This window comes from Corvus moneduloides, chromosome 13, assembly GCF_009650955.1.
Source record: "Corvus moneduloides isolate bCorMon1 chromosome 13, bCorMon1.pri, whole genome shotgun sequence".
Classification (NCBI taxonomy): domain Eukaryota; kingdom Metazoa; phylum Chordata; class Aves; order Passeriformes; family Corvidae; genus Corvus; species Corvus moneduloides.
Window position 1 is genome coordinate 8,904,902 of NC_045488.1, and position 25,097 is coordinate 8,929,998.

The window sequence follows — 25,097 nt, forward strand, 5'->3', positions numbered from 1 at the left end:
CAGTGCCATTGCACTGTGCAATCAGCTGGTGGTGGCACTGAAATTGTGTTACTAGGATTTCTTGCAGATGGCAACTATCTCTGGCTTCTCAGGGGTTGTCATTACATAGACTCACCTCTTCTTTGTGGACTGGAATAACAACCACAAAAACATTGTGAAGATATTATATTGGGGTACCCAGGGCTGATTATTCCTTGCTGAACTGAGTGTTTTGAAACCAGAGGCAGGGCAGGGTGTGCAGAGCAGTTGATCTTTAAATCGAAGGCCTTAATAAAAGGAAATAGGAAGTGATGTTTTAATGGCAAGATTATATCAGTGTCTGTGCAATGTATTGGATTACGATGCAGTTGTATATTGATTTATACACAAACTCATATGAAAGCTGTGCCTTCTCATGTTGGTCATGGCTGATAATACTCATGAACCGTGGATTCTGCAGCATCCAGGGACATGAAACCCATACTTAGTGGCTGGTTAGAGAGGACAGAAAAGGTTTATTAATGTTGAAAATAATGAGGGTTTCTCTTCCATAATCACTGCTGTGATTGTAGCACAGGTCTGTCCTACTTGCCTCAACACCCTCCCACCTCACACCAGTGTCACACAGAGAGTTTCAATCCAGGGTCACTTTATTATTTATTTATATTAAAGGATTCTAGATCTTGTTTCTGTAAAGTCTCTGCAGCAAGAGGTTGCAGTGATAGAAACAAAGCAGTGAAGCTGTATTAAACTTTGCATGTTTCTAACTCATCTACATCTATCTGCCTGTATGCACAAATTATTTGTCTATGAAAAGAAGAAACGCAGTGACAGATTTCGTCATAGACTTGTCTGTCTGCTGCCCTAAGGCTACACCCTGCACACACAGAATTCCATGAGCCACCCCTGTTCCCATTACTGGGAGCTGGGGGTGTGTCTAGCTCAAAATTTACCCTCTTGCCAATGAACACTTACAGGTGAGTTGTCATAAAATAGATGTTACATGTAATTTTTAATGTAAATGTAGATAGGATTTTTTTAATTAAAATTGCCCAATACATTTGGAGAGCCGTCTTTTTCCCTCCCTACCTGTACATAACCTCTCAAACAAACAGAGTGAACCTTCATGCTTTTGTGTCATTAGATTATGATTTTTGGCGCTTTAGGCATTCGCTTTTTTCTGCCTTTTTCCCAAGTTTTTTTCTCTGTAATCCTACCTCAGTTCGGAGGCTTTTGAGGTAATTTAGGAAAGGACAGGGAAACAAAATGAAAATGATTACTTAAAGGAATTTCCTGAAGGAAAATTCAGAAAATATGAATTAAAAATACATCTCTTCTAAAGCAAAACAATAAAAATATGTGTTAAGTTTTATTGCTGTGTGACACTCTGTACATACGAGGCCATTAGCATACCCTCGATTTATGCCCACCCTGTTCCAAATTCCATTAGGACCTACATTTTTTAATCATTCCAAGAGAGTGCAAACTTCACTCAAAGTGTTTCAAAATGATTTCTGTTTGTTTCATTTATGTGTGTTAAGTCAAATAAAATATTTAACAGAGCTTGGATACAAATTGGAAAGGACCTCATCATTGGATGGAAACAGAAGATGTAGCGAAAAATCGTATTAAAGAAAAATTTGTATCATTTTCAGACAAAAACTGAAATGAAATCTGTTTACTAACCCACCAGCTGTCACTGCTACTTCTAGTTGCAATGCGTTGCATACACTGAGCTATAGACTTGCAGTCACAGGCATTACTGTAAGGTTTCTGCTGGGAAAATGAGCCTAATGCCTTTTCAACTTCTATTTTTTTCTACCAGAATGGAAAATTTAATTTTAGTGCCTACATGCTTTTTGATTTGCTGCAACGGTTTCTTTTTTTTTTTTTTTTTTTTACATTTTAAGGCAGATTTTATTTAAAGCAAACAAACCAAAGCTGGGGTCCAAGTGATAACAAAGGTAAAAACGTTCAATGGCACTAAAATTTACAAAATACTGTTGCAATATGGCCATGGCTATTCTGAATTCTTTCAAGATGTAGGTCTTTGCTTTTAAAGCAAGAAGAAATCTTGGGTATGTACTTAATATTTATGGCCTCTCTAATTCACTGGCTGACAAATTCATTGCCCTGTGATGGACAGTTAGTGTTTGCTTTCTAAAGGTAAAAGCCAAGGAGATTTTCACTTGTGTGAGGAAAAGAATAAGTACCAAGCATTCCAAGTGCTAGAAATGTTTAAGGCACACACTTACAGATGCGCCAAGCTAAAGCACATAAGCAGAGTTGGTGCCCGAGGCGCTGCGATGAGGACTTGGTCTCAAAAATGAAGAACTAAATGCAGATCTTCTGCCTGCCTGTGCTTGAGCTGCTGCAGAGAAAGAAAAAAAAAAAGTACTCAAAAAGAGAAACATTTTTACTTGAGCTTGAAGGAAACCTTTTCCTGGGATTTTGAATATTTTTATTGAAAAAGAAGGAAAAAATAGAAAAATTTTGAAATACAAAACCTTTTAAATCACAAAATTGAAATAATTTTGTTTTGACACTGTCAAAATGAAACACACTGACTTCATTTCGGCATTTTTTCAAGTGGTTTTGTTCTACAAAACATTCCACTAGAACTAGGGAGAATGTGCAGGATCTTCAGTTTTTGCCAAACAGTTTTGCTTGCCTGTGTTTCTATTCTGCTACATTTATTCCACCGTCAAGTTTCTGATTCAGAGACCACCTAAGCCAAAGCAGGGCTTAGCGCTGCCTCCAGCACATTCAAAACAAGTTCCTAGTGAAAAATGAAATTTTCTGGGCTGTTTCAGTGGTCTGTTTGCCCAAGACTGCATTCATACTAAAGGGAAAACTTCATAAAGTCCTTCATTTATGTGCATGCAGTTTTATGTGCTGAGACAAACGTGGTGTTTAGGCAGGGTGCGTGGTGTAATGTAATACTCTTGCTGGGAGCTCTGCTTGGGCCGTCTGTGCTGGCATTTTGTTCCCACTGTGGAAAACTGACCACGTCCCCTGTCCATAGGGGCAGCTGACAACACACCGGCAGTGCAGCGTGACAGGGTTTGCACCCACACACACAGGCTGCTTCCAAAAAAACATTAATTTCTGGATTTCCCCTGTATCTCTAAAATAACACTGTCTGGGTGCCAGTGTGGGGAGTTGCTGTGCTTAATGTGCAACAGTGCACTTATGGACATGCCCAAACTTTCTGACCCAGAGGAAGGAGCATGATTGTAAGCAGAGAGAGGCAGAGGAAATCAGCAAACTTAATTGTTTCTATCCCAAATGTAAATATCCATATGTAAAACCACCCCTTAAACCTGAAACCCCGTATCGACTGGTCCTTTTTAATCTTAATTTTGAACAGTTGCTACTCCAATTAAATTCTACCACCTAGCATTTTCAAACAGCTCTTAGTTGTTTCAGCAAACTCTTTTAATGGACAGCTGTTTTTGACAGCTCCTCCTGATTTGCCAGCGCTGTGTCATCTGCCAGAGCAGGAGGACCCATTTTGTATTCTGCTGCTGGCACTGAGGGGATATGTAAATGTACACATGAATCAGTTGTCACCAGCACAGACACACTGTGGCGAGATGATCAGAATGTGTTGGGAGTTTAGTTGGCTTAAAGTGGGAGGAAAAGAAAAAAAAAAAAACCAACACAAAAAACCCACCACGCTTAGATTTCTTGAAGTGATTTTTATTTCAAGTCTCTCCAGTTTATTTTCACTTTGTGGCGCTTGTTAGATTTAGTTCAGGAGAGTGCAATCTGCTACTCGCAAATCACCAACCTGAAACTCAAAAGTTGAGGAATTATAGAAACATTTCAGGTAAACAATGTCAGAACTTCAGCTACACAAACAGAATTTTATATAGAGCTCCACTTTTCAAACATTTTAACCCCAGTGAGAGAAAACTTCATGTTGCCAGGAGCACAGCATGGAGAGAAAGTTTGTTCAGCTTCCCAAGGCATTCTGGTAAATGGTCAGAGCTGTTTCAGCTCACAGGGTAATGCCTGAATTTCACACTACATAGAGAGTCAGTTTATAAAGTATAAGGGAAACCACAGGTGAGGTTAATATCAGATTTACATCTGTCCTCTGAGATGTCCTGATGGTACAGCCCCCATCTCTCTGTGTTAGCAAGTGGGAGGACAACAATTTGATCACCCTCCTGTTCACCTTTGTTCCTCTCACCATTGCAGTCCGCTGACAAAATCACATAAACAGAATGCATGTGGGATTTACATTTAGCAAATGCTTTGACGTTGTTTGCTGGGGTTTGGGATTGTTTTGGCCAATATCTGGAAATCTGAATAACTGGTATGAGTCTGAACCACCAAAGAAGTTGGCAGGATAGTTTAAAGTCCTGGAGACCTCCAAATCCCATTTAAGCTTGAAAAAAAGCAACCTTTAGTGCCTAAGTATTTGCTTCACTCTATTATCTTAGAACATCTGAGTGTTTGAAAGATGCTACTGATGCAAGAATACATTGAGCAGTTTGAGATCCCCAGTGCCAAAGATACAACTGCTCCAGTGTGTGACATACCTTTTTCCACAAATTCTTCTCAGAGATGTCCATGTCTGACTTGAACAGTGTTGTATCTCATTTCTGAATTTAGAGATCAATCAGTGGAAGTCCTCTTGATCATCACATTCCCATAAGAATGAAGAGTGGGAATGGTGCATCAGCCCCATCACAGATAGTATCAAGATTTCTGCTTCAGTTCTGTGTTCAATGAAAAAAAAAGGTGACACTGTTCAACTCCCCAGCTTGGAAGGAAAATGAGTCTTTATTAACTCTGTTATATAACAAATGGAGAAAAGGCAAATTGGTAATACCACATGGCCTAGATGTTAGAAAGAACAGAAAAATGATGAGGACCAAAGTACACATAGAAAACTTTCAGCCAAGGCACTAAAATGTCAAAAAATGTGTGTGTCTGCATGTGCACATGCATGGATTGCAGGGTAGGGGTTAATACCAGGACACTGTGCTTGGGTATTCCTGGGTGGATATGATAGAATATTTAAAAACAATGCAGAAAAATCAGAAGTGCTCAAAACCATTTCTGTTCTGTGTTTGATAAAAAGCCAAGGTACACAGTCACACAGGACCATGACACTGCTGAAATAGTTTCTTTTCCAAAAATGCCAGAGCTGATCATTTTAATAACATTGAATATGAACAACCTGCATCCAATAATTTTCACAGAGGTGGCCAAGGAACTGTCCGAGCATTTTGTGTTGATTTTTAATGCCTTGGAACACTGGTGGTTTTCCAGAGGACTTGAAGAAATCTAATGTTGTGCCAATAGTTAGAGAGTGAATGGAGTGACCCAGGTAACAGGTTTAAGAAAGGCAAGGTGACAAATACCAGTCAATGTGGGATCGTGAGAAACCTACTCCATTGGGCTAACAAGGAGAGTTTTGATGAGATGAAAAGGGTTTTTTTGTAAAAGCCACAATGTTCAAATCATATGAGGACTTGCATAATCACTCGGTGATAATCACAAGGGTATTTTCTGGCTGTCATTTCAGGGAATTTGCACACACCTTTGAAAACAGTTCGATATTTTTAACTATAAATCTAGAAGATAATATTTTAGTCCTTTAAAACACATCCAGGCCTGTAACACCTGCCAGCTATAGATTGCTATTGATGGGGCTGTCTGGATGTAAATAAATGATACTTGATTTTCTTATAAAAATGCAATAAGACTGAAGTTTTACATTTCAGGTAAAACGGCATTTTTACCTTAAAGAGTATAATTGAACTTGACAAAGCTCTGCTGAGCTTTACAGTGGCTTAATCAAACACAGCACTGCTTTAAAAATAGGGATTGCTTCAAACAGTGGATTAAGTTATTGGTCTTTCACATCTCAAGTGCTGAAGCTCGTTAGGTCTTGGGGTGAGAGTGAAAAGTGATGTCTTTTTAGCTCAGACTGAGTGTAATAGGAGTTAACTCACAGGCCTCTTTCAACCTGACAGTTGGGTGGGTTTTTTCCACTTAAAAGAAAGCCCTTTCAGGGTTATCTAAGTTTGAAGAACCTGCTCATAACAAAGTCAATGCTACTGGCTAAACAAAAAGGTTTGCTATCCAACACACATGAGGGATCTCCAGCATCTCAGGTTCTTTCTCGGCTGTCCTGCTTCCCCTACTCATTCTCCAAAATCAATCATGTTCTTGTAGTGATGTGATAGCATGGTTTTAGCCAGTCTTGAGAAATATTTAATTAAATAAGCAAAGGACATAGGTAAGGTCCTGTTTGACATGAAGCTATTGATTGACTAATGCATCATCTGAAAAGTGTTTTCATATCCTCCTGTCTGCACAAGGAGGGACCTCCACAATCTGCAAGACAAAGCTCCTTACATGACTCTTGGGTTTGTGCTAATGAAGTTTGTGCCTCCCAACCAAAGAGCTCCTTCACAGGACACAGACCTTTTGAAGGAGATTAAATCAGGTTTTGTTACACACAATAACCATACTGTACCTCTTTGCTTGCTCATACACTGATCAATTGCTGATCGATGCTAATGGCTGCAGTGTCTGGTTTTCATCAGTGTGCCTTTCTTCTGCTTTGGCACTTCAGCATGTCACTGTGTTCTTCACAAGAGGCTTGTTGAAAGCAAAAAGTGTAAATCAATTGGTCTCTGTGTCATAAACAAAAGCTCTTGGATCAGTCAGAGCGAGCTCTGGAGCACTGAATATCACAGGGGTTTAGTTTTATTTAATTAACAGAATGTTTTAATCAGAAGACTGTTAAAAACCCAAAGCTCCCTGTCCAAGCAAAAACTTTTGCAGTCGTGATGGACCACAGAGTAAGATATTGCATTCCTGTTCACTCCTCCACTGCAGACTTCTAATGTTTGAGAGGTTTCTCATCAAACACAAATGGCCTTATCCCAGTCCTGTGTCGCATGTGCTGCACTGCATGAGGTCTACCAGGCAAAGGGACATGACTGGAAACTGTCATCCTGCCAACCATGCTGCAGGTTTAAAAAGCTTTGTGTTATTTAATTTTTCTTTATTTTAACAAGGTATGAAGGTTTAAGGCAAGGTGGTGTTAAACAGCAGCAGCTCCGTGAATGAGCACCTCTGGTGCTCCCATACGAGATCAGGAGCAGGGTTGTAGCCAGTCTAAGACCAGTCTTCAGTATGTTAAAAACATATTGCCGGTGTAAAGGGTGGTAATGCTGGGTGCTCAGAGCTAATTTCAGACAAGAAATCCATTTATGCAACTGGGACTTAGGTTTTGATGGTGTTTTCATTAGTAGGCAAATCCTGTGTGGTTACGCCTGCTTTTAAATGAATTCAGCTAAGGAAAAATCAGTAGTGTGAATGGGACTGAGGAAATCAAATACCAAGTTATTATTAAGAAAAGCTGAAAATCTTTGTTCTAACATGTAATGTTCAGTTTGGCTTTCTAAAACAGTGCTTTCATTTAATGCTGATTTATGACCTTGTTATGGTTATTTATTACAGAAGTATTAGTCTGTTATAAGTAGATATGAAGTATTGTAGGTGGTGAGTAAATATGATTTCTGTTCATTCACTGCCTATGACAACCATCATATATTATTTACTGTTAATCACATTTTACCTAAACAGCAATTTGTCATTTATCAATCAGTTATAAGATATCCTAGTATGAGTCAAGATCTAAAAATGTCCTTGATTGTTGCAGAAAGCTTTTGTTTTGTTTGTGCTTTACTAGAATTGAGATTTTCTCTTTAAAAACTCAGTCAAGTTAAAAACTTAGAGAACAATAATTTGATAGATTGAGGAGACATGTTAAAAGCTGGAAAACTATGAAAAATAATGTGTTGTTATTTCATCACAGTGTCATCTTATTAACATTGTTGTTACTAATCTTTTCTGGTGTGCTAAGGTGTTGCTTCAAGCCTTTGTTAATGTTATAAAACCCAAGATATAATTTTAAAAAAAGGAAAAGGGAAAAATAAAACACAAGTCAAAATTTTCCCCCCCACCTTCTACATACCACCCCAGAATGACAGCTGGAATTGCAAGTTAATGTAGATCTGCAGTCTGATATGCCAGGGGAAGCTGACCCAGGAAAGGCAGGAATGGGTTTCCATCATGACCAGACCTGCAGTGAAAGTGCCTCCCCCTTGCTCACTGTTCCCCACGTTAAAGCCAATAAATCTTCCTTGAAATAGTAAGACATTTCAAACTGCAGGACACTCCAGGCACAAATGTTGAATAGAGATTTTATGGTGGCCTTTCCATGAGCACAGCAGAAACCCCAGCCATGGTTATGGAGAGCAGCAAATAAAATACAGAACATCACAGAATGAAAGAGCCTCTCCCTTCTCCCAGAAAATCCAAGCAATGTCATCTGCTACCTGCCATCAACACCAAGACAACTGTCCCATCATTCTGCAGTCTTAGAGCTTTTGCCTCATTCTGGTGTGTCTTGAGATATTCAAATTGTTACATATTAAATGACTGAGCAGAGGAGGCCTTTGTCTAAGGCTTGTAAAATGCCTTTCCCTTACTGTGTGTCTGGAGAAACAAAGTTTTGGCAAGTTAAGGTAGTTTGGCTTTCCAAGTAGGTGGGGGGAAAAAAAGAAAAGAAAAGAAAAGACAGCATAATTAATTATATTTAAATCATCCGACTCCTTTTGAGATGGTTTGCTTTTAAATACATGCCATTTTTGGATTTTCCAAAAAGTCTCTGAGCAATATCTCACATTTTAATGGCTTTTGGCTTTGCCATGTAGAGTAATGAAAAAATTCCAGGAAAGTTTGTGCTGCCAAAGAAATATTGACTGGCTCCGAGGACAGAGAATGGTTAAGGTGGTGCAGACAGGGCAGCTTTCAGCTAATGGGGTAGGAATCTACAGGTCTTTTCCAGCTTGATGGAATGGGAGTAGAAGAAACTCAGCAAGCTGAGGACAGATCTTTAAAAAATCCAGAATAAGATCTGTAAAAAGAACTTCTTAAAAAGTGCTATTATTTTTAACAACTGGTACAAGAGTAGTGAATTTTACAGCTGGCACTACCAAACCAGGTTATGTCATCTCCTGTCCAACCATGTCCATCCCAGGCTATGTTCCCAGGACTAAGGGGCGTGGATTGGAATGAATGGTATGATATGAGGTTGTGGAGCATCCTTGCAAAACAGGTGGCACAGGTACAGAGCAGCAAAATCATATCAGCATCCCAGGGACATGGACTTGAGCAGGCTCTGGAGTTGTACCAACTGAGACCCTTCAGTGAATCTGGCCAGGGTGGTGGAAGATGGAAAACTTGTGTTTTTTCAGGAAGCACAATGGTTTGGGAGCAGCAGGGTGAGAAAGGAGATGTTCTGATTGACCATGACACAATGTACCACCCTCCTGAACTCCAGCCAGGGGATGCAAGTAGCCACAAGCAATCTGAGTGAGAGAGCTCTGTGGTTATTTTACATTAACTTGCATTACAGGACAGTATGGCCCTTGTATTTATCAACTTTCAGCTGAGGATTGAGGCCGGTGTGGCTAAAGACAATATAAAAGTTTTCCCTGTAAAAATCCTGTAATTGAAGATCTCAAAGCATTTTACAGGCATTAATAAATAAAGCCTCAAATACAACTACCAGTATTTCAGTCCCTAACGCTCAACAGTGCTTGTAAGTGCTGTTAAAATAATAACAGTTGTATCAATGCTCTTGCAATCCCAGAAATATTAATGGCATCTTCCCTGTCAACAACCTCCCCTCCTCCAGGCTCTACTTTCTTCTCATGGGCAAGAAGCAAAATTTTGCAAGGCAAGAACTTGCTGGGGAGCTTGGGTCATCTGGGATTTTGCTTTTGTGGGTTTTTGTGTGTGTCCAAGGCAGGGCACCAACCAACTGGAGTGCTTTCTTGTACTAATAGGTGTTTTGCCTGATGTCTAAAACATTTGGATGGATGGTTTTATTTTTTTACCTTTCTTACTGGAATGGGTCACAGACAACTAATGAAGACAACAAAGGAGAGGCAATGTTGTAAAATCATTAGAAAAGGGAAGCACTGTTCAAACAAATGCATTTTGCTATTAAAGTGCCATTTTCAGGTCTTATTTGCAGCCCCTACTGTTCCTTACACTGGCTCTTCACTGGGGACAAAAAATTCATTAAATGGCTCTTCATTTTACAATATCAATATGTTTTAAGTCAAATTGTGCATTCTTTGCTGTTAATTCTCTTTTAAACACAAAGGCCCATCAGAAAGTTTAGCTGCAGGGGGGGGGGCTACAGGCAAGAAGAAAGATACAAACATCCCTCTTATGAGAAATAATAATAATAATGAATTCTTTTAAAGTTTAAAGAAAAATAGTGGCTTTTTTGCGCCAAGACTGTAAGACTTGTTCATTGATCTTTTCAAAGAAGCAACAACAATAAGGAGAAACGAGAATGAAAGGAAATGAAAGCAAGGGAATAAAAGCCATAAGGAGTTGGGGTACATGGAAGCAACAATCCAGAATCTGACAGAATATGTGGATACTGATGAAGCCTGGGATGCAACACATACGTGATCCCAGGAAAAGGCCTGGTGGTATTACCTGACTTGACTATTAACTTTGCTTAACCACCAAGTATTTTTATTGACAAACCTTTTGGGGTTTTTTTTGTTTTTTTGTTAAATTCAAAACACTACTTATCTCATTTATCAGACTACTTACAGCTCATACACTTTTCTGGGTGGACTCATTCTGTAAGTGAGAAGTCTTAGCTGAAGTGGGACGTTGAATATTTTGCAGAAAGCCAGCCTTTCACCAGAATCATGGTGGGAGGGAGACAGATGTGCTGCCCCTGTGGAACACAGAAGTTTTGTGATAGAAGTTTGTGGTTGGAATCAAATTGAGCAACTAATGATTTGTGCTATGAATGTGCCTGCTGGAATGTTTTAATCCACAAGTGACAAGTGGTTCTCCTGACAATCGGTGTAAGGGGCAGAGCGCCCAAAGCACAGAGTCTAAATGAAAGTGTCAGCAATACCTGTGGCAAGAAAGCCAGAGAGAACCTAGTGAGGAGAATTTTACACATTGTAGAGTTATGCAATTTAAATAAAAATGGTATCTGTTTTTGTTTAAGCAGAAGGAAAATGGGAAGGCTCATTGAAAATTCAGGTTGCTGTCTTTCCAGTGAAAATAGACCCAGTATGGAATATTTAGGCTAAAAATCACACCTGAACAGATTTTACATGTTTGATGCACACTTGGTAAATTCCAGGTGTCTGATTATACCTGGTCCTCTAGTAGGGTGCAGAGCAGGGCATCTCATACTGGACAAAATGTTTGTCCAAGTTCAGAAACCAAAGCTCTTGTGTGTGGCTTTGGTGCAGGACAGGCATCAATTAATGCCTGTCACGATGAGGAGAAACTCTGCTCTGACTGCTGGTTGAAGGAGAGGAGCAGTGGTGCCAGTGCTGAGGTGAATCCACATTCCCAGTCATCTCCTTGTGAGGCTTCATAAACTCATTTGTAGGGGAGATTTCCCTGACCTGATCCATCAGTGACACAAATCTGAACAATACAGGAAGTTCAGCGTGGGGAAACATGCAGCACCATGGTTTCACTGTCATAGGATTACCAGCAGAGGGAAAAAGCAAAGGCTGATGCCCCTCACGCCCCTCAGCCACGGCTGTTCATGGGGAGGGGATGCCAGCACAGTCCATGATTGCTTCCAAGAGGAGTGGAAGCCATTGAGATGTCCAACAAATGTGTGGAGGAGCCAGTCTTGTTATCACATGATTGGGATTTTAGGCTCCTATTGGGCACAGACCAAAGTAAGTCCTGGAACAAGACAGATAATGAACTTGGGCTGTAAAATCCTATGTGCTCCACTGCCATTTTGGCCAGTGATCCTGTACCATATGTCAAGTGGGCTGCAAATTCCCATAAAGCAGCAGTTTGCTACACTAGACCTATAACAAGGGAGGTTGTAAAAGGAATAAATGGCAAGTGGAAGGTGGAAATCATGCCAAATGTACAGCACAGGCTTATTAACAGCAGCACAGCAGCCAAAGGGAGGCAGGAGTTGCATATGGGAGTAGGATTGTGCATGGGGAAAATGGAGAGTAGCAGTACTGCCAAAGGGTTTTTCTTTTCTTTTCACCACTTCTGAAATACTTTAGGCATTCTGGGATTTTGGAATGAGCACTTGTCTTTGTTTTTGAAACCATGTTTTTGTATTTCTACATGGAAGGCAAATCTGTTATTTTTGCTCCTTTTCTTTACTGAATCTGTGCTCTGCTAAACCACCTTAGGTGTTGAATATAAGCTGTAGTCATAGAATGGTTTGGGTTGGAAGGGACCTGAAAAATCATCCAGTTCCAGCTCCAGTCTGCAGATGTGAGCCTGGAAGGGCCAAAAGAATGAGCCCTCTTAACATGACCAATTTCCACTGCAGGAGAAACAGTCCCAGGCATCTTCAGCAAGGCCCAAAAATGTTGATTTTTGTAAGGGGAGATACTGTAACTTCCAGTGTCCTATAGGCTAAGTACTGTTTATTGAAAGCTTTTTAGCTCAATGAATGCCATTCTGCCTAAATCAAAAAGTCTTTGGAGAGCAGATCGATTTCCAAAAAATGGCATTTGGAAATTTAGAAATGTTTTTACTATGACTTTAGTAATACATTTCAAATGATCATTTCAAACTCACTTTCTCTTTTTATTTTTAAGTAAAAACCAGGATGAAATATTTCACCTTGTCTGAAATAAAACAGTAATTTGTAACAATTTCATGTTAACAGCTTCATTTCCCAGGAATAATTTAAGCATTTGTAGGGTAGGGAGGTTGCTTTTACAAATACTAACTAAACCCACAGTTTTCAGTGTCGGAACTTCCACCAGAATAAAAATTCATTTTGGTAGATTTGGAAGGTTATTGGAGTTGGCTTCCATGTTTAGACTATGCTTTTTTTCATTTGTCAACATTTCTTGAAAAAGACTGTATTTGTAGCAAAGTTATGTTTAAGGATATTACTGAATTTCTCTGCAGAATTTAAGATTTGAATGTATAAGGAATGTAATAACTGACAGTACATTGGTGTTTAAGTGGTGTGTGTTGTATGTGCATAAACAAAGAGCAGATTCCAGGCAAGCTGCATTTAAAGACCAGTTATGTTTGCTGGAGGATGAAAATGTAGGGTTAAAACCAGTTACAGTCTGTCAAAACTAGGAAAAAAAAAAAAGAAAAGAAAAGAAAAAACCCCCCACATAAAACACCACCACCACCACACAAAACAAACTAACAGGGGGAAAAAAAAAAAAAAAGAAGAGAAACCAAAGAGCACCTGCTGGTTTAATTTAATCCTGTCTGGCCATAACTTGTTAGCCTTTCTCCTGTAAGTAATATTTGATTGATTTTACTGAGACTGTTTAGAAGTACAGTTCAGTTCACTGATACTGCTGGTTAAATTTCCTCAAACAACACGCTCTCATTTTAGTCTCACTTTAGTGATGTTTCTTCTGGCTCTCACCAGCATTAAAGAAGGAGCTGTGTGTAATCTTAAGTGTTTGTACATTACTGGACCTAAAGACAACTTCCTACCTACCTGTACTCCACAGAACAGCAAACCTGGGTAGTTTAGACAAAATCCACGAAAAAGAAAGAATAGATCAGAGAAATCACAACAAGGGCGGAAAGAAAAAGGAGACAGAAAAATCCATTACAAATGAAATAATAAAGTCCCTTAAACTTTGAGGAAAAAATAGTGGCTCATTTTGTACAAAGATAGTGAGATGTGTTCATTGATCTTTTTAAGAGTCAAGAAGAAATTGGCCAGGAGCTGAATAAAAGAAAATGAAGTTCCATTAATACAATCCATGGAAAGACAACTCGGGTAAATTGATCAGTGCAGCACAGATAATTTCTGACCTTTCCCTTCTTTGGAGAAGATGTCTGGGGTTTTGTTCTGATTTTTTTCTTCCCTCCCAAAGAGTATAAACAGCACGCAGCACCAATTTCAAGCGCTTTTTGGATGGCTTTTCTAGTAATAACTGGAGAATTTCTGGAAGTAAGCATGGTAATGGCTTTTCTTCCACCTCCCTCCTTCATCAAGGGACCCTTTCAAGGCACCCTCGTTGCCTTGAAAAATATCAATACATTGAGAAAGTTTGAGGGCTTTTTTTCTCCTCTTTTTTAAACTCTCAACTACTTCCTTCTCTCCTCCTTCAAAGAGTTTTTGGAACATTTGGCAATTAAAAAACTGAGGTGTCTGTGTATGCCAGGGAAACCTCATATTGACTGAAGTGCAGGAAGAGCCCAAAGGCTGAAAGATTTTTAGTCTTTGCCAGCCCCTGCTGCAAGCCTGGCCCTTTACCTTGAACAGTAAAGCTCCTGCCTGTAGTAGTGGCAGTGCTTTCATTTGCATTCTTTGTTTTAGCAAAATGTTAGCTGTCATTACAGGAGAGTGTTTGAGGCCTGAAAATACTGCTACTCAGCTGCAGCATTCTTTATCCAGAGGAATTATGCACACTGAAGGCCCCAACTTCCCTCTTTTTTAAAACTAAGTATCCCCAGCTCCCAGAAATGTGATTAAGAAACAAACTCATTCATGGTAAAATAAACCTACAAACTCCAGCTATTTGGAGATATTTATTTTCCAGCTCTGAAAAGATCTCTGACAATCAAATACATGAAAACCAAACTCGACACTTGGGATTTGGCATCTTCCCACAGCATCAAGTGCAAATCTAAAGCTATTCTAATTTTGCTTACTGGGATAAAATGCTGTTATTTGCATGTTAGCCACAAATTAACAATTAGAGTGTGGCAGTTAATGAAAGAAAGGAAGCAATGCAGCACCTTTGTGAATAGGCTGTAACCCATGTTTATAGAGAAAGCTTTCTAGAGTACCCCTGGGTTCTGTAAATGAAATGGGCCTTTGCATATGCTGCATAACTGTCAAAACATGAGGCTTTGTAGTCACATACCCAAAATACACTCCATCTTATAAAGCTGCATCACATAACTCAGCAGCATAATCATTTTCTTCTCCGTGAGCAAGTTGTTCCTTACCCTTGAGACAGTGCTTCATTCAGGTCAGGTATGAAGTTATGTGAAGGTCAGTGTGGGAAAGATCAAACTACGCCTGTCTGGATCACACCAGCTCTGCTAATAAAAAGGTATATTCCCTGCCTGGCTTGCACACAGAAATACTCACTAAGATCTTACACAGAATGGTAAAATGTTCCACAAAATGATTGGGCACTAAACTCTGCAGAAAAGTCCTCAAAATAAATCATTATCACAAATATTTTAATACAGACGTCTCTCTGGCACAGCTTTCACTGCATGCAAATATTTAAGCTCATGCTTAAGCTTGTTCTGATATCCCATCGTTGAACCTTGCAGAGGCCATTAGTGATTCAGAACAGGATATTATCCACTGACAGATAATCGTTGTCTGTTCAGAAACTTCTCATTTTACAGTACAGCTGGTGTCTATCAGCTGTGCTAGAGTGGTGCAGGGAGATTTGTACAGTTTAGAGGGTTTTTTTAAGAGGAAGTGTAGAGTAAATATCAGCAATCACTATTTGAGTAAAATTAGCAACAAGACTTTCTTCACTCCTGCATAGGAAAGGATGAATTAATTTCCCTATCCTTTATTACTTAAGTTACCCCTGCACAGAACTGTTCATGAATCTTTCCATTTAAACCCTAGAATATGTTCTAAAATCTTACCTAGATATTTTCATTTTTTCATATCACTAAACAAAAATATACATATTTTAGAAAAGCAAATGGATTTATTAAAGGAAGTGTTAAATGAGATGTTTGTAGTTTTCATACAGAGGAGATCAGACTGACTTTATGAGGATGCTGCATCACACAGACTTCTTGATGTATCTGTAAGGGACACACAAATAAAGAGATTAATTTCTTTACAAACCCAGTGAACTTCAAATTTTACAAGGTTGTGTGTCCAGCAGTGAAGTCAAAGTCACGAGGGATTCTGGGAGCTAAGATCACACGGAAGATGTTTTATTACATGATGGGAAAACTGGGAAAAACTGAACTTTCAACCTTTTTTGTGAAAGCATATGAATACAAAAATCAAGCTGATATACAATAGCAACTAATCATCAAGAAAGACAATTGTTAGTGACTTGTGAAAGAAATCACCAACAGATAAGAAACAATTGGAAAATATTAATGGTTTTCTGCATCTACTGTATTTAAGTTTGTAAAGCAGTTTTACTCAATGAGCTTTATGAGACAATCAGGGATGTTAAACAAGAAGAAAATCAGGTCCTCACCTCTCTTGGTTTTTAGGAAGAAAGGAAAGAGTATGTTGGTTAACACTGGGGGGCTTTTACTGCATAGCACAAGAAATAAAGATTTAGGTAATGATGCCATCAGTGACAAGCACCAGGAGAAGCCAGAACCGGGGGATAAAAATGACTTTGTGGACTCTTGGAACTTTTTTCCCTCTGAGATACCTCTGCCAGAATAGTTTCATTTACATCTGAGACCTTGCCAAAGCCAAGAAAGTATCAACGCCTTTCGGAAGGTAAATTTTATGCATACTGTGGGTAAATCCACAGATAAAGATGATGCTGTGGGATGGGCATTAGTGATGGGAAAGATCTGAGCCCTGCAAAAGTGGAAGAGTTTTTTCTTTCCTCATCACTTGCTTGAGCCATGCCATCAGGCAGATCTCCAGCCAGACGTTTTTTCTCCTGATTTTGACCAGAGTGTAAAATACACTGTACCAATCTACTTGCTAATACTACAGCATTGTTTTTTACTTCCCCTGTTTCCCCACAGTGCCTGGCAGCCTTTCCCCTGCACTCTCCCCTAGTTAAGGAGATGGGAGTTCTGGATTGCTTATCAGATAAATTGCTGTGGATTCATCGTTCTCCATCTCTGTCCTGAAGAAGCAGTCACACTTCTGATGTTAATCTTAAAACCATATTCTATATAATAAAATTTCTTGTGAAAGCTCTCCCTACATCATTATATGTTAGAGAGACTATATTAATCACCTAATGGCATTTGCACACCTACAGCACCATTTCCAAAATCCTTGGAAGTTTTATTTTTTTTTTTTATGTGGAATGTGCAGGGTTTAATGAAGCTTTTAATAGACTGCATTAAATACCACCCCCAATTCATAAAATGGATATATAGTCATTGCTAGAAGAAACACCCTTTTATCTGGCAACAGGTGGACTTCCTAAGAGGGGTTTCCAACTATCTCTGATTTCTGACACTTTGAAATAGAAGTACTGCACCCAGAAGTATAGATCTTTTTCTAATAAACATAAAATAAGCTAAACCCATCCAAAATCTTAATCCATTTTGGTACCCAGGCACAGTTACTGCAGAGCCCAGCACTCTGGCAGACATTTAAAGATGAAGAAGTGTAGGTAGACTTGTGTTAGTCACATAGAACGAGGAGTCAAATTACAGTAAAAAGACTATAAACTCAATTTCTTTTCCTTCTCTTTCATTTTCTCAGTTTATGCCTCAAATGCGCCACTTTTAACAGAATGTTGGCTATTATTTTGCCTTTTTTTCTCCTTGTCTGTTAAATTTAATAGAAAAATCCAATTATTATGTAAAGAGAGCCTTGCTATAATTGTCACAAACAAGTTAGCATAACAATGAAGAGCAACAACTTTCTGAAGTCAAAGAAAGCACTGATTTATGACTGTCTCTGAGGTGTGATTGATATAGAATGTTTTGAAGGAATATTTTCAACATTTCTTCTTCATTTTATAGCTGCTCCCTCAGATCATCCTAGCTGAAGCATGTTTGCAAAGGAAAGTTGCTTTGGAAGAGGGAACTTTCCACAAATTCATTTTCTTTTCTTTAAAGGAGGAAAAAAACCCCAACCGAGCCTACAAAAGCCATTATTTAAACAGCCTCCTTTTTAAAATGTTTCCGGCAGATGTTTATGTAGAGAATGTGCTGGAGCTCCTTCAGTAAGACACAGAAGTGACATTTCTTGAGGGTTTTAGCTGGAGAATTTGTCTTTCACATCATGTCTTTAAACATCTGCAAAAGGCAACAGAATCTTTATTATCCTGCTAAGTTGAAGAAAGGCGCAATGCACAGTCCTGAGTCCTTAAAAGATGGTATTTAATGGGACTGACAGATGAGAAATATCCAGCTCTAATGTTTTCCTTCAGTAGAAATTCACCTCTTGACCTTATGACTCCAGAGTATGGCTGCTGCCTTCTGAAAAAGAACATTTCCTCCCATTCAGATGTACTTTCTATGGTTTTGTTGTTTTGTTTTTCCATATTGCTCAGTTTATCTGCTTTAGGGGAAGGTATCGTCATCAGGATTCAAGCAAAAATAAGATTATAAATACTGCAAGCGCACTTGTGCTAGGTCTGCTTTATGGCACTTGTGCTTCCAACCCTCTTTTAATTTCCTCAGTTGGATATTTTTCTTCTTCCTCATGCAAATCAAAGCTGCCTTTTCTTTTAAATGGATTTTGAAGGAGTGGTATAATTCAGGCTTTCCTATCCTTTGGCTTGAGTTTTGTTTATTTGCTGCACTGCAGCAAATACAGACCAGGGCCATTGCTCAGGGCTGCCCAGGTTGGCCCTTCTACCTTACAAAATAACCTTTTTAAGAAGAGTCCAATCTATCTTTTGGTTTCCTGGTTGGTTTCAGATTCAGGTTGGAGGGAGGCAAGGTTTGGTTGTGGGGTTTTGTATTTGGCTTCTATTGTATTTCAGTTGTCAAAGCTTTTTTCCCTCCTCCTTCTTCTTCTCTTTCTTTTTTTTTTTCCTTTTTTTTTCCTCCCTGAAGGGTTTTCTCTGGGAAAAGTTTTCTGGGCTTCCATCCAGCTAGTGTCACAATTCACAGCTGTACTGTTTGATTCAAGTACTTCAAGCTGCCAGTGAGGTAGAGCCAAATGAGATTAAGGGGTTTTTTATTAAAGCAAGCACCCACATGTGCTGGTATGGCCGAGGCTATGTCAGGCGTTCCAATACGAACCCCAATTTCTGCAGACCGTTAGTTCTCAAGCATACAATATTTATGCCAGGCTGAAACCTGACCTAGATGTACTCATCTGGGAGGAGCTGTAACTCTTTGGAAAGGAATGGTTGGCTTTTATTAAGTTACAGCTTCGAGAAGGGAAAATATACTGATTTCTGGATAAGCAGGAAAAAAAAATAGAGATTTAGCTATGTATGTTAAAAACAGCAACAGGCATAAACAAAACAGATCTTTTAAATGATGGATTTTGAGGGAAGGCAGCAAGAGATGTACTGTTAGCTCTCTCCTCTGGCACATGATGGATTTGAACCCTCCATGCTGGTCAAACTTGGACCCTCCCAGCACTGCCTGCCCCATTCTGCCCAGTCCACCCCAAATGCCACCTCTGGGGCACAGCCGCAATGCCCAGACATTTATTTTACTTTTTCTGTTGAGATAAACCATGCAGAATTAGTGATGTGAAACTAAATGCCAGTGTTACTCTTATTTTGGGTGTGAGGCAAGATCTGAACCCACATTTTCAGAGAGAAATGCATTTTTAAGCTCCCTTTCCTTTTGAAAAGCACCAAAATTAAAACAGTTCTTTTTATACTGGTTCTTATCTTTTGTGTCAACATTTCTGAAGATAAATGAATTGATATCTCAAACATAGGCATACATGTGTCAATGATAAACAAAAATGTTTAAAAATAAAATAAGGAAGAAAATTAGAAGCTTTACAGAAAAAAAGAAACACCACCACTCTCATCTTTTTTTTTCCCATAACTTTGAGCCAGCTATAATGTGGATCAGAAGGTTTTGAAGGTTATTGATACTGCAAATTTTGGAATTCTCAGACAGAAGTAGCTTTTTACAATACCAGATCACCCTTTTTCTGTCCATTTTGCCCAGCTGGGTTACTGAGCCTCTCATAGAATCATATGAAGCTATTCCCCCTTGTCCTGTCCCTCCATCCCTTGTCCAAAGTCCCTCTCCAGCTCTCCTGGAGCCCCTTTAGGCACTGGAAGGGTTTCTAAGATGGCTCTGGAGCCTTCTCTTCTCCAGGTGAACACCCCCCATTCTCCCAGCCTGGCTCCAGAGCAGAGGGGCTCCAACCCTCAGAGCGTCTCCATGGCCTCCTCTGGACTTGCTGCAGCAGATTCAAGTTCTTTTCCTCAGAGCTGCTCCCAGTCTATCCTCTGCCCAGCCTCTATTTGTGCTTGGGATTGCCCTGACCCATGTGCAGGGATATCCACATCCCCATCTCTGCTGCTCACATAATCTTAGCAGTGTTAGAGACTAAAATGCTGAGAGGCTGCTGAAGTCTACAAGATTCTGAAATCAAAGGCAGCAACATTAATATTCTGTGCAAACGTGAAGAAGCCATGAAAGCTTTGTTTGTTGCTAAAGAAACCAACTAAATCAAACAAGTTGAAGAAAACAAAGACATGTATAATTGTTTTAATTAAAACTGCCACTTATTCCAGAAAAAAAAAAAATGCAGCACAGCCATGCTCTCCAAACATTTCTTGCTTAGACTTGCATGCTCAAAATCTATGTATAATAAGTGAAATAAAACATTGCCAGCCATTTTCCAGTCCCGTTTGACACAAAAGCTCCAAAACTAATTGCAAGAAATCCATGCAAAACTTTGTGATGTTTACTTCAGATTTTATCCAAGAGGAATTTATGGAACTTGCCATTCAACTCCGAAAGCATGTTATCTCAAATGAAATGCAACACTTCTTAAATCTTCAAAGAGCATCATGGCATGTAGCCATAAAACTCACTGTGACTTTAGACATTCAAAAACAGCATTAATGCCAGGATCTGGCTGCCCTGTGTGGTTATTTTAAGTCTCCATGGGCACAAACACTTTCTTGGGTCTGGGCCCTCCATACTTTCAGTCTCTGGTAAAAGCCGTGGGACTGCTTTGCCTTTCAGAAGCTGCTTATCCCCTTCACCTTCCCACTCCACAAGGTTATTTTGGCATCTCAAATAAGTCAGATACAGAAGGGATCTGGTAGTTTCTCAGCTTCTGGAACCGAGCCCCTGTTTTTTAATGCAAAGTATGGAAGATATAAATACAGCTTAATTTTAATTGAAGGAGAATGTCTGACCTTTCTACAAAATAGTGTCACATGAGGTTCCTGTATTTCTTGTGACCTTTCCAATGCTCATTAGGCTTTTAAGCATGCAAGTTCAGCGTAAATTTAAAATATTTTGCCTTCCTCAATTACAGGCTGGCTTCCACTGCAGAATTTGGTCCCACATTTCACTGTTAGTACATGAACCCCGTACATTGTCATTGTGAGGCAAAGAGGCAGTTATAAAATCTGAACCACACCTGCTTTCCACTCTCAAATAATCTGTTCAGATACTGCAGTGTGGCTTGAGCCTGTCTTTTATCTCCTTTTCTCAGCACTCTGGGAGCTCTTTGCCTTCACCAATACTTGGATTTGTGTACAGGAAAGTTGGGAACCATTTTTTGTATATATCAATTCGTTATGTCATTTCAAAGATCTTATTTTTTCCACGCTTCCTAAGCATTAGCATGTCTAAACTTTAGAGAAGAGGGGGTGACTATTGGAAACATCCTACAGGAAGCCATAATTTATCAATTAAATGCTTGCAAATTTCTTCTAAACATGTTATGTTGAGCTCTCTGGAGACTGTAAAGAAGCTTATAGTAACAGCTTTTTTTGTCTTTTCTTTCTTTTTTTTTTTTTTCCAGTGGCTGGATGACTGAAATAATTTCAAGTCTGTTTTTACTAGAACCTGATCACCACCTGTTTGAGTGAAGAAATTGAGGACTGTTTGAAAGTAATGCCTTTGGCAACGCATACACCTTGCTCGGTCTGTCTCACATCTTCATTTTATCATATAAAAGGCTTTTCCAAGTGTTGCCTGAGAACAGTGAAAACCTCATTATGAGCTGAAAACTGTTGGGGATTTCAGTGTTGATAATGAAAATCTTATTTATGGAATTGCTGAATACGCATATAAAGTCTGAAAAGCAGCAGCCTACTAGATGAAATAATAGTCCAAGGGAAAAGGAGTAATGTAATTACATCATTCCTGTTTTATAATGGTGATTTTCTTGCATGGTCATATTGAAAGAGAGTCAGAGAACTGTAAGGTGCGGTTGTTTCTGGCATCTCACAGGCTGGTTTCAGGACTCGCGTAAGTTTGCTGTCCAGTTAATATTTTGGTAGTATGCAAAAGGTGTGATCTGTCAGAGATTGCTGAAAATGTGGAAGCATTCTTCTGCCTTTAGGGTCATGTAAGAAAAGGTGTAAACCCCCACTAGAGAAGGAAGAAGAAAATAAATATGGATCAGGAAACTCATATCATTTTCTAAAACTGGGCTAGGTCCTCTCGTGGGTTGTGCTGTAAATACATGGTAATGAAATATATGGTAAATACAGCTTTTCTACGACTAAACCCATCAGATACATGAAAAGCCAGGACATGTTTACCAGGGAAATATGCCCTGTAAGGGAATAAAAGCTATACAGTTTCCTAAGTCTGTTTCATTACATGCTTTTATTCCACTGGAATCAGTAATTATGTCAGAATAGAGCTAGTAAAATATGATGGGACATAAGGGCCTTTAATACCAGCCTCTCTGCCTGTCTGTCCTTTTATATGGCACCTCCCAACACAGTGTCTGAGTGCAGAGTTCTTCACCCTCATCTGATTTAAAACTTAAAATGGATGCGGCAGAGACCTCTCGTCCAGAGTAAACTGCTCAAGATGAATCAGCTGCTCAGATTGGCCTCACAGAAATGATAATGGGGTTCTGTGTTCACAGCTGAGTTATTTAAACTGTCTGATTTGGTCCACGGCTTCCTTGGACATTAATAGGTTGACTGCTATGTCGCTGAACTTGGTGCATGAGAGGTCAGCCTTTGAAAAGCTAAATAAGGTAAGTGCAAGCTGCAGCGTGTTCCCAGCGATGCCGCGCACTCCCCACGCTCCCAAAGCCCCCCGGAACCACTACTGCTCCTCAGCATCTTCCCATATCTGATTGCAAAGTGGTGGATCCTTGGATCGATGCTTTGATTTTGATCTCCCCTCCACCAGGAGATTCGGGGTTGCTCACATGTTATAAACACATGCTCCTGCTGGTGCATCTTGAGGGAGGAGGATTGAAAACTTCTTAGGAGGCAGCTTTTCATCAAATGCAGACTTAGATGAATTGGAAAGATTTCTCTGGACTACAGCAATTTTGCTGAAATTGCTGAGGAGCAGCATTATCAGGCAAGGACACTTTCTTTCAATAAAGCTTCAGCTTCAGCTGACTTTTGTTTGATTATATTGTAAATTCTAACATGCTATTGTGGACACCTTGAAGCCATTAAGGCAAAATGAAGAATTCAAACAGTATCGAGATTAAATGTTTTCTACTGTCCCAAACAAAGCATAATTCAATTAAAGTACTTTTGATGATCTCTACGCTGCGGCAATTTCATTTTTGAGATATATTTCATCATTTAGATTAATACTCCTGCATGAAAGAAAAGCAAATTTTGGCATGCTGATATTTCCTGCAGACCCAGCAGCCCATGAGAGGGATTGGAAAATTCAGACTAAGAGCATCTCTCTCCTCTTTCCCCAAGCCCTCTCTTTGATGCAGGACCATGGCAGGGGGGAGAGGAGGGAGAAAGATAAGAATTGGGTTTATCATCTATAAATAGAGACAGCCCTTCACACTCACTTTCTTGAGAAGTTTTAGAGCACTAGGGGAAAGAAGAACAAAATAAATCTAAGAGACGCTGGGAAAGTTCTGTACATTTCAGGAATGTTCAGAAGCAATGTTAACTCTGGCAGTCCAAGTTCAGAGGCTTATTCTTTAAAAAGACACCATCAATTAGTTTCTCAAGTTTAATTCTGTCCTGTGTCAACCAGCTGGGAAGTTTGTTGAGCAATAAGCATAAATGGTTTGGGGAATATAAATCATTGCCCCTGACATCCAGGGAAAGTATTACTCCTTGTTCTACTGACATGGTTGTAGGTACTATATATTCCTTGCGCAGAATCTTGGGCAGAATCAGCAGCTTGGTTCAGGCCTAGATTTTTAGATTATGGGAGTTACATGCTGAAAGAAATTGTTAGGAAATTTAGCAAAGAAAGTTGTCATCACACTTTGACCTAAAATGGAATAAAACTGTCCACTGCTAAGGGACCTAATAGCAAACCTGTCAACATTACATTATAAATATTTTTAAAATAATTGTTTTATATGGACTTTGCTATACTGGATTTCTTCCTGCTTGGTTTTTTGTTTGCTTTTTTTTTTTCGCATAGGTGAAGAGGATATGGAAAATAGACCATACATGGAAATCTGTGAATCCCATGCTGGCATCTGTATTAAAGGATCATTTTGTGGGAGGTAGGCAAATAGGCGATAGCTGGTGTTGATTAAAAACAGTCTTAAGTTTAAAAAAAGATAACAAAAAGCCTGTCCTCTAAACCAACAAGCAAGTGACACCCAAGCCAGGAAGCTCAAAATCAACAAAATAAACCTTATTCCAAAAGCTGGATTTGGTTATTAATTGACTGCTTTCCTACCAATAAGAGCACACTTTCAGGCTGGTGGGCCCGATGAGAGGTCCTTGAAAGCCCAAACTGAACAAGCATGTGAAATATTTAAGGCCACATTTTTATATTTATTAAAAACAGCCTAAATAATTAAACTAGTTGATTCACTAGTGGCTTTCAGGCTCATGCCCAGAGTGAAAGGTCATGACCTGACATACCAGGGCCCCACTTGGTACCGATGATTGACAGGAAAAGGAAATAAGTTGATATCTTTCACGTGGGAATCACAGCTTGTAGCAACTATGAGCAAGTGGGCTATTTGGACTTTGTGGGAAAACTTAATTGTGTTATTATTCAAAATCTTCGTTCCCAAAGTTGGTTCAATGGTGATTTATTTACTTATGTGATAAAACAGCTGTGTACTGTAATAAAATACAGGTCACTTGCTGATGTTTAATGCACAAAAGTGAGGATATGTTTGGTTTCTTTTACTTTGAACTTACAATCAAACTAGGCAGCAGGGATGACTTTGAATTATTAGGAATTTTCTGTTAGTGTGTTGGAAATATTTAATGTTCTCATCATAGTATATATTCTTCAGGGCTTGGTTATGGAGAAGGAGGAAGGCACCATACACT

The 25,097-nt window shown here is 39.3% G+C and overlaps 1 long non-coding RNA gene across 10 annotated transcripts in view; it reads left to right on the forward strand.

The window, feature by feature from the left end:
- Positions 1 to 25,097, forward strand: part of LOC116450619 — a 143,657-nt gene that overhangs the window by 105,340 nt on the left and 13,220 nt on the right. For 7 of the 10 annotated variants that reach the window (XR_004242860.1, XR_004242865.1, XR_004242858.1 and 4 more), the window contains exon 2: positions 21,650 to 24,310. This is a non-coding gene — a long non-coding RNA (uncharacterized LOC116450619). The remainder of the gene's footprint in view (positions 1 to 21,649; positions 24,311 to 25,097) is intronic. The other 3 variants (XR_004242868.1, XR_004242861.1, XR_004242866.1) reach the window with 3 other exon arrangements.